Source organism: Gopherus flavomarginatus, chromosome 5 (genome assembly GCF_025201925.1).
Source record: "Gopherus flavomarginatus isolate rGopFla2 chromosome 5, rGopFla2.mat.asm, whole genome shotgun sequence".
NCBI classification, from domain to species: Eukaryota; Metazoa; Chordata; order Testudines; family Testudinidae; genus Gopherus; species Gopherus flavomarginatus.
In genome coordinates this window covers 28,136,730-28,146,003 of record NC_066621.1, presented here as the reverse complement: position 1 = coordinate 28,146,003, position 9,274 = coordinate 28,136,730, and the positions used below count along the sequence as shown (strand labels likewise).

The window sequence follows — 9,274 nt, the reverse complement described above, 5'->3', positions numbered from 1 at the left end:
AGATTGGGGAAGTCCTTCCACTGGGAGGTGATGGGCAAGGATGTTGCCAAGTATGTCCGGTCTTGTGAGGTGTGCCAAAGAGTGGGAAAGCCCCAAGACCAGGTGAAGGCCTCTCTCCAGCCACTCCCCATAATAGAGGTCCCATTTCAGAGAGTAGCTGTGGATATTCTGGGTCCTTTCCCAAAAAAGACCCCCAGAGGAAAGCAGTACATACTGACTTTCATGGACTTTGCTACCCAATGGCCAGAAGCAGTAGCTCTAGGCAACACTAGGGCTAAAACTGTGTGCCAGGCCCTAATAGACATTTTTGCCAGGGTAGGTTGGCCCTCCGATATTCTTACGGATTCAGGGACAAATTTCCTGGCAGGGACCATGAAAGAACTGTGGGAAATTCATGGGGTGAATCACTTGGTTGCCACCCCATACCACCATCAAACCAATGGCCTGGTGGAAAGGTTTAATGGAATTTTGGGGGCCATGATACGTAAATTCGTGAATGAACACTCCAATGACTGGGATCTAGTGTTGCAGCAGTTGCTCTTTGCTTACAGGGCTGTACCACATCCCAGTTTAGGGTTCTCACCATCTGAGCTTGTATATGGCCACAAGGTTAAAGGACCATTACCGTTGGTAAAGCAGCAATGGGTGGGGTTTACACCCACTCCAGGAACTAACATTCTGGACATTGTAAGCAACCTACAGGATACCCTCCGACACTCTTTAGCCTTTGCTAAAGAAAACCTAAAGGATGCTCAAAAAGAGCAAAAGGCCTGGTATGATAGACATACCAGACAGCGTTCCTTCAAGGTAGGAGACCAGGTTATGGTCCCATAAAATGGAAGCATCATAGGAAGGGACATTCATGGTCCAAGAGCGCCTAGGAGCTGTTAACTACCTCATAGCATTTCCCAATTCCTCCCTAAAGCCCCGAGTGTACCACGTTAATTCTCTCAAGCCCTTTTATTACAGAGACTTACAGGTTTGTCAGTTCACAGCCCAGGGAGGAGATGACGCTGAGTGGCCTGACGGTGTCTACGATAAAGGGAAAAGTAACGGTGGCGTGGGAGAGGTGACCCTCTCCACAACCAGGAAAGGTCTGCAGTGGCAACAGATCAAGAAGTTGATGCACTCTCCTGCAAAAGTTTCCCACAATCAACTGGTTAAACATTGTCCTTACAATGTAAAGAATCTTGTAGTTGTACATAATTAGTAGCATATGTAAGGGTGCATGTGGTTATTGATCTGTTTATTTTAAAGTTCTAGGGAGAAATCACTGCCAGTGTGGTTCCACACTGTCAGCGATTTGGGCGGTGTGTCATAAACAGATAAGAAAAGTTAATAGCACAGAAGTACTTTATATCTCTTTGACTGTAAAAGGTTAACAAGTTCAGTAAGCCTGGCTGTCACCTGACCAGAGGACCAATCAGAGGACAGGATACTTTCAAACCTCGAGGGAGGGAAGTTTTTGTGCTGTGCTGTTAGTTTTGGTTGTTGTTCATTCTGGGGGCTCAGAGGGACCAGACGTGCAACTAGGTTTCACTCCAATCTCCCTGATACAGGTTCTTATAGATTCAAAATAGTGAGTACTAGGTAGATAAAGCGAGTTAGGCTTATGTTGTTTTTCTTTATTTGCAAATGTGTATTTGGCTGAAAGGAGTTCAAATTGGTATTTTGCTGAAAAGATTTTAATTTGTATTTGCATATTTAGGCTGGGAGGGTGTTCCCAGTGTCTATAGCTGAAAGACCCTGTACCTATTCCATCTTAAATTTACAAAGCTAATTTTTACTGTTTTTCTCTCTTTAATTAAAAGTTTCTTGTTTAAGAACCTAATTGTTTTTTTATTCTGGTGAGACCCCATCTGTTACCTCTTCTTTTTGGATGCTAAGGTTCAGAGTGGGGGATTATACCATGACACCTTGTTTGCACAAAACCCACCCACTGACCTGCTGCCCCCGAGCCGCTCGTGCACCGGCCCTGGACACTTTTTTTTAAAAATTATTTTCCTTGAGTCACGCTAGGAATGTCACTCAAAGGGCCACAACCTTCCTCCTCTTCTGCTCGTATGAACTAGCCCTCATCTGGGCAAAACATTTACAGAAACTGTTTCCTAGGTTAAGACGGTGGCATTTTCCCAACGGGAAAGGGATGGAAATTTCCTCTTTTGTGTGGAGATGAGGGAAAGAATGATCCAAACCATGCAATTAATTCTGGAAGGTATACTAAGGAGAGCGGTTTAAGAACTGACACAGAATAGACTAAGAAAGCAGCTGTTTAACTGACCTACAAACATCAACAAAGTAAAATCTGCAAGAGCAGCCTTTCAGCTCAGAGGCCTAATAATAAAATGTAACTAATAACTGACCATAAATTTACAAATGACTCAAAAACCATACTCAGTACAAACCAAACGGGAACACAGACAACACCACTTTTCTTCGCTGCTCTTCAACCACGATATTCTCCCCATAGGGAGGTCCACTGTCCCTGGAGGTTCAGTGCCGCAATAACAGGGCGCTGTGTGCAGTGGCTGGAGGAAGTTGATATTCCGTCTCCCTTTTCCAAAAAATCAGTTTAATAGCTAGTCCTGAGATAGAGGAAGTATCAGTTATTAAAGTGATAAGAACAGATTTAAAACTTTGATTCCAGCGAATGCTAAAATGATCTAAAATACAGGTTAATAAAAACATTTCTAGTCCTCTGCATAGAACGCTTAAATTATCCCCAAATAGCAAGTTTTGGTTTAAAAAGTCATAAAAGGCACGTCATCCAGAATCTGACACTTCGTGAAATCTGTCTAGAGCACACAACCGATTTGGGGGTTGTGTCCTGCTTCTCAACAGGCTTCCTTGAGGTTGCCACTCACAGTCACGAGCTACTCCAGACAGCTCAATCCCCTCTCTCTCATGGATCAGTAACCGGTTAGCAGATAGGAAAGAAAGGGTAGGAATCAATAGTCCGTTTTTACAACTGAAAGGGGTAAATAGCAGGCTTCCAAAGTATGAGATGACACTACAGACATTAGGGCTGGTCAGCTTAGACAGAGATGACTAAGGAGGACTAGGATACAGCACCAGTTCTCAACCAGGCATCTGCCAAAGGAAACCTGGGTTCAACCCACCTCCACCAGCCACCAAGTCTGCCTGCCGGGTTTGCAGCAGGGAAGGGGCACAATAAAAAATTGCAGCATTACTGCAGAACAGAAGAGACAGCTGTCCCCCTGCCATCACTGCTAAGGGTTACCTCACAGCCACAAACAGGCAGCAGCTAGCCAAGGAGACACACACCACTGCACTGTTCAAGGAGCAAAAGTCCAACCACATTTTGGCTTTCTTTCCACTACATGAGCTCACAACCTCAGAAAATTGGGTAGAAAATCATATACATTATTCTCCAGGGAAAGCTCTTTTCTTTTCAGGAGCAGGGAAGTAGAGGAGAACAAAAGAATTATACCATCTGAAGGAAAACCAGAATAAGTTGCAGAGGCACTGCCAGGGGAAAGGCACCTTCCACTCCACGCGGAGTGACTACACTGACAGCCCCACTAAACCTCTCCCTTTTAGAGGAAATTTAACTGAACCAATTTAAAACCCAAATTGGCTCATTGGAACTGGGGACATTGGGAGCAAAACCAGCCCCTTGAGCAGCGACTTGCTTCGCTGCACGCAATGCACCCTGGGTATGGAAATGAGAGTTCCCCGCCCACCTCCAGCGCTCAAAGGAGACTTTTCTCAGTGCTGCCCCTGCTGTTCCCCAGCTGGGGGGAGATTGGGATGTGGGGGAGGGGGAAAGCTGCTCTCCTGAGATAGTCCCGCTGACACCCAGGCGCATCGCGGAGGGAGCCAGGCGGGAAGCCAGAGGGCAATTGGCCCTCCACTGGGTTAGCAGGCTTAAAACCCGGAGCAGACGCACACACCTTGCAAAGGAGCAGGAGCCGGGATCTTGAACAAGTGTCAATGTAGGGGGGAGGGATAGCTCAGTGACCAGAGCATTGGCCTGCTAAACTCAGGACTGCGAACTCAACCCCACCCAGAGGGGGACATGTGGGGATTTAGTGGGGGATAAGTCCTACGTTGAGCAGGTGGTTGGACCTCCTGAAGTCTCTGACAGCCTCTGATTTTACTAAGTTGATGTTTAAAAAAAAAGTGTACGCTACAGAGTTTAGGCATAGAAGTTTCTGGTGGTCAGGGAATAACGTTACAGATTATCGAGGGGGTGCAAAAGTCAGTTTAAGATCAGGTGGCATAAGGAATACATCATCTGCAATAGCCCCGATTGGGAGTAAAAGGTTAACGGGTCAATGTACAGACACTGAGATAGGAGGGTAAGTTGTTCATATGACGACTATGTTCAGGTGTGGAGTATAATGAGTGGATACAATGATGAAGCTGGATTGACCCTCATTTGGTGAGATTTAACGTTCAGTGAGTTTACGGCTCCGGTTCATACAGTCCAACGGAAAAAGTCTCTCAGTCATTGAGATTCTATCTGCCAGCCAGGGTGAGACCAGGCATAGTACCTGCTGCTTGGCCTGCATCTGCTACAAAGTAGCTCACCTCAGATCCTCGGGGTTTGGTGAGCTGCAGCTAACCTGACCTGATACACGGTCACAGCTTTAAACAGCCCCGTCTCTGCCTGTGCAACCAACCAACTAACCAACCATCTCCCCAACAGCCCGGAAAGCCTTTATCTCTCATACTAACGGTTGAAAAGACTCACCGCAGAAAAAAAGGATCCCAGCTCCTTAAACAATCCTCTAGCAAGACAAAGAACCTCACGTATCTATCAACAGCCTCACAAAACATTAGACCCTGAGAAAACATAACAATATTTTATTGTAAAGAAGGCAAGGTTTTCCAACCTGTTTTCAACAACTTGAACAAATCTGCTCTAAAGGGGCATCATTACAGTAAAATTCTTTCTGCTTTTCTAACCAGAAGATTCTCCCCAGAAGGAGAGGCACCGGTCTTGGAGGCACTGCAATACCAGGTCAATGCATGGGGTGGACAGAGCAAGTTCCTATTCCAGCCCCCTGTTTCTCACCCTCATTTGGTGCAATGTAAAGTTCAGTGGGTTTTTTTTAAATCTTTTCGACAATCTAGTTTAAGCAGGGTCAGTTTGAACTCTACCCTGACATCTGTTGGTTATCTGTTGTAAAGGTCTTTTGGAGCTGATGTTATTTGCATGGTCACACCCATCCCACATTGCATGACGGGTGTGCTTGTCCAAACAGTTTTTTTGATGCTGTGGGGGTTCCTAGTCTCTTTGTTATTGTGGCAGGAGTAATAAATTGTTGTTATCCTGTTTATTTAAATCAAGGACAGAATAACTTTACCTAGCATTTGAGGACTGAGAGCTTCACCCTCCCCCCTAAAGTGTTCGCCATTAAGAGTTATGGGTTCCAAAACCCAAAATGTTGTGGATAGAAGGAACAGGTATTTTTTTTCTTAGTGTAAGTGGTCTGTCCTTCCTGTATCTGGTATGTAAAGACAAAATTTTTGGAATGTGAGAATTGCTGTAGTAGTACTTGGTAATATGCTTTAACCTAGATTCCCTTTTTTGTATTGACAGGTAAAAGGCATAGCACAACTGTTCTGAGAGATAAAGAGAAAAACATGGGAAGTGATGCTTGGAATGCTGCCATTTGCCCCTCAAGTTACTCAGCCCCCTAGAGTCTAGAAGTTAATCTGCAGAATTAAGAGTAAAACAGTGGCTGAATACCACACCCCAGCCCCAATGGTTTTGCAGATAACTATATTTTTGCAGTTCTCAGTGGGTATATGAGAACAGAACCAGTTACCAAAAATATGTTTAAGACTCAAACCCAAGCATCAGTGAACATAGTTCAGTGACATAGAAAGAATGTAATTGAGATAATATTTTTGCCTTAAAGTTTCAGAGATACAGATAAAGCTTTCATTTCAAGATTAAAAACAACAAGACACTTGATCATAGCCTTTGATATATCACAAAACTATTTGTAGCTAATCTTAACTTAGACCTAACAGAACCAAAATCAGCTCTGTTTTTACACCAAAAAGAGATTAAAGAAGTTCAGTACTAAGGATCCTTAAAATAGACCTCATCTACAACTAGTTCTCCATCTGTCTTAACTCATTGTGCTTTAGAATCCATGTGCATTGTCTAGCGACAGAGATTTAGGTTAGGGTTAGTCCCTCAGTCATGAAATGCCAAGTACCGTTCTACTGTCCTTGATTCATATAACCAGTATAATTACACTTTATTACTCCTGCCCTAATAACAAAGAAACTGGGGATCCCACAGCAGCTGAAGTGACGGTTTGGACAAGCAAACATGCAATGCAAGGTGGGTGTGACCATGCAAATTACATCAGCCCCAAAAGTCCTTTACAACAGATCACCAACAGATGTCAGGGTAGAGTTCAAACTGACCCTGCTTACATCCTCTCCCCAGCCAAGAATTTGTGGTTCCAACAAATCACACTCTGTATTATACCATCTCATTGGTATTGAATGCTGTAGTCACAGCTAGCAAAAGTGGTCACTCATCTCTGCCCTGTAGCATCCAGCTTAGCACTTGTTAACAAGTAAGTCAGTGGATTGTTGTCTGTCCATACTTGAAACTGAGCACCATATAAGCAGTCTCGAAATTTCTCAGTGATGGTCCATTTCAAGGCCAAGAACTCCAGCTTGTGAATGGGATAGTGAGTTTTCCTATCAGACAGTCCTCAGCTGGCAAAGGCTACAGGTTTACATTTACCTTCCACTTCCTGGCACGGGACTGCTCCCAAACCCTCCAAACTGGCATCAGCATGCAGGATAAATGGTTTGTTTGGGTCAGCAAGGACTAGGACTGGCACATAAATCAGGCAAATAATGATTTCCTGAAAAGCCCTTTCACATCTCTCATCCCGCCATGTCCCAAATGATTTAAAGGGACCATAGTGTCTCTGCATAGGAGGCTTTGGGGACCTCTCCTTATTCTTAGTCTTAGATTTGTTCTTGTTAGTATCCCCAGATAAGATTATTCAGAGGTTTTCACATACTGGTCCCCAGCCCATCATCTGCAATAATCCGCAAATACCTTGAAGAAACTGGAATCGGTCCCTATCAGCACAGACACATCAGAGGTCCCTTTAGGGTCAGGGCATATTAGGGCAGCTGTGGCTACCTCTTCTCTTACCCCAGCAACCTCCTCAGGGAATTCCAGGTGCATTATGACATACCCTTGGTAGGGTATTCATCCATGATGAGGTCACATTGACCAAGGCCAGTCAGTGGCTGTATAGGCAGGTGCCTAAGCATCTGCTGGTAGAATGACTGAAATATAATAGTGACTTGAGATCTAGTGTCAAGCACGGCTTTACACTCCGCCCCTTCAATCCTCACCATGACCTCTGCTCGAGGCCCTATCAGTCCTGAGGGAATCCCAGCTGAACAGTCTTTCCTGGGGGAATCTTCAAATCACGCAGGCCTGTCCCCATCCCCAGACCCTCTGACAATTACCGGATCTCTCCCAACTGATCCTCAGCTTTCCATACACTAAGGAGGGATTTTCTTCATTATGGCACTTGGCCGCACTGTGCCCATCCTGACCACATTGGTAGCAGAAGAATTGTCCTTTCCCCCTTTGCCTGCGTGGGATGGTGGCTCTAAATGCTGACTTCTGCATTGCAACAGCCTGAGGCTCCTTATTCCTGGAAGTCTTAGCTCGGTCAATGATGCTTTGCAGTTCAGCTATCAGTTCTCTCAAACCTGCATTTGTTAGGCAGGTTCCTCTCTGGTGCTCAACATCAGTACACTGGCCATTTGCAGTGGTCTTGTACAGGCTGGCTATGATGTTTAGGCTTCCCAAAACCCACTGGCAGCCTGCCTTTCTTCCTTCTCTCTGACCTCTTTTATCAGCTTGGGGAATGTTACTGTTGTTCTCTTAGCCGGAGATGAAGTAGAATCTGGTTCTGATACTGAGTTCCTCTTACAATTTGAGCCAGTCTTGTCTGATCCATCTGCTCAGCAGTCACTGCTCACCTCATGACAGCTCTCGGAAGCAATCTCTCCAGCCTCTGTATACAGGAGGAAGCCTTCTCGCCCCTTAGCTGTTGGGAATTAAGGAACTTACAGTGGCTGTGTGTGATCAAGGGCCTCTAGGCAGTCTTTCACACTGACCCCAGGGTCAATGAGCTTCAGGGTGCAAATCACATCTAATGCTGGGCCCAAAAGCCTCTCTAGTAGACATCTTTGCTTTTCTGCATCGGGCATCTGCATCGGGTCCGGCCCACTCCTGCGGCATTTCAGGGGTGTGCTCTAACCAGGCTTCAAACTCCTCTTCACCAGCAAATAACCTGAACATACTACAAGAGTTTGATGTAGCATGGGACAGCACAACCTTTTCCAGTGTTTGCCCCAGTGCTTTTGCCCAATCATTGGCTGAGGCTGCGGCCCCTCAGCTAGAGGCTGTTGAGCCAGGGCCCAACAAACCTGACATATTAGCCACTATAAAAACAGTCATTTCCTCAGAATAGAAACACAAGAGTTTCCCAATGTAGCGGATCACTCAAGAGGTGCTTGACAGGGATACTGACCCAGGGGTCACGGACGAGCCCCTCAAAATGGAACAATTCTGCCCATCAGAGTTGGCAGCAACAAGCGCCGGGGTCAGTATCTAGGGGTTCTGTTTGAAGAACACAATGCCAAACTAGCCTGAGCCTCCACCCACTGACTCCGGACAGTTATACACCACCCCCTGGGTGCCTCTAAGGGGCAATACTTCTCCTCTCGCAAGCACAGAGTCTGAGTGTAGCAAAAGCCTTTTAATAAAGGAGGGAAACAATGTGGCGTTATGTGGGGAAACAGCACAAACAGGCTCCATAACACAAACCATGAGCAAAAGACCTCCCCCAAGTAAGTTTGTCAGTGTCCTTTTCCCCTCAGGGTCTTAAGTCCAGCAACCCAACAGTCACCCCACCCACAGTTTCTGTCCTTGGTCAGTGCAGCCCCAGAGTTCAGAAGTTCATCTGCAGACTTTACCTCCCAGCCTGAGTGGAAACAGGGTGAGGCATGGGGAGGCATCTTACATGTTCCGCTGCTTGTGCTGCCGGCTGATTGCCAAACCTCTCCATGGGGTTCTGCTGCAGTCTCCACCACCGGCTGCTCTTCTCCGCCAGCCATCCAGCTAGCTGCTCCTCTCCACCAGCCATCCAGCTAGCTGCTCCTCTCCACCAGCCTTCCTGCTAGCTGCTCCTCTCCACTAGCCATCCAGCTAGCCGCTCCTCTCCGCCAGCCATCCAGCTAGCTG

At 46.1% G+C, this 9,274-nt stretch overlaps 1 non-coding gene across 1 annotated transcript; it reads right to left on the bottom strand.

Moving 5' to 3' along the window:
- Positions 1 to 2,469: 2,469 nt before the first annotated feature.
- On the bottom strand, positions 2,470 to 2,665 carry LOC127053001 (U2 spliceosomal RNA). Its single transcript, XR_007774927.1, has one exon. It is a non-coding gene; the product is annotated as a U2 spliceosomal RNA (small nuclear RNA).
- Positions 2,666 to 9,274: the final 6,609 nt, after the last annotated feature.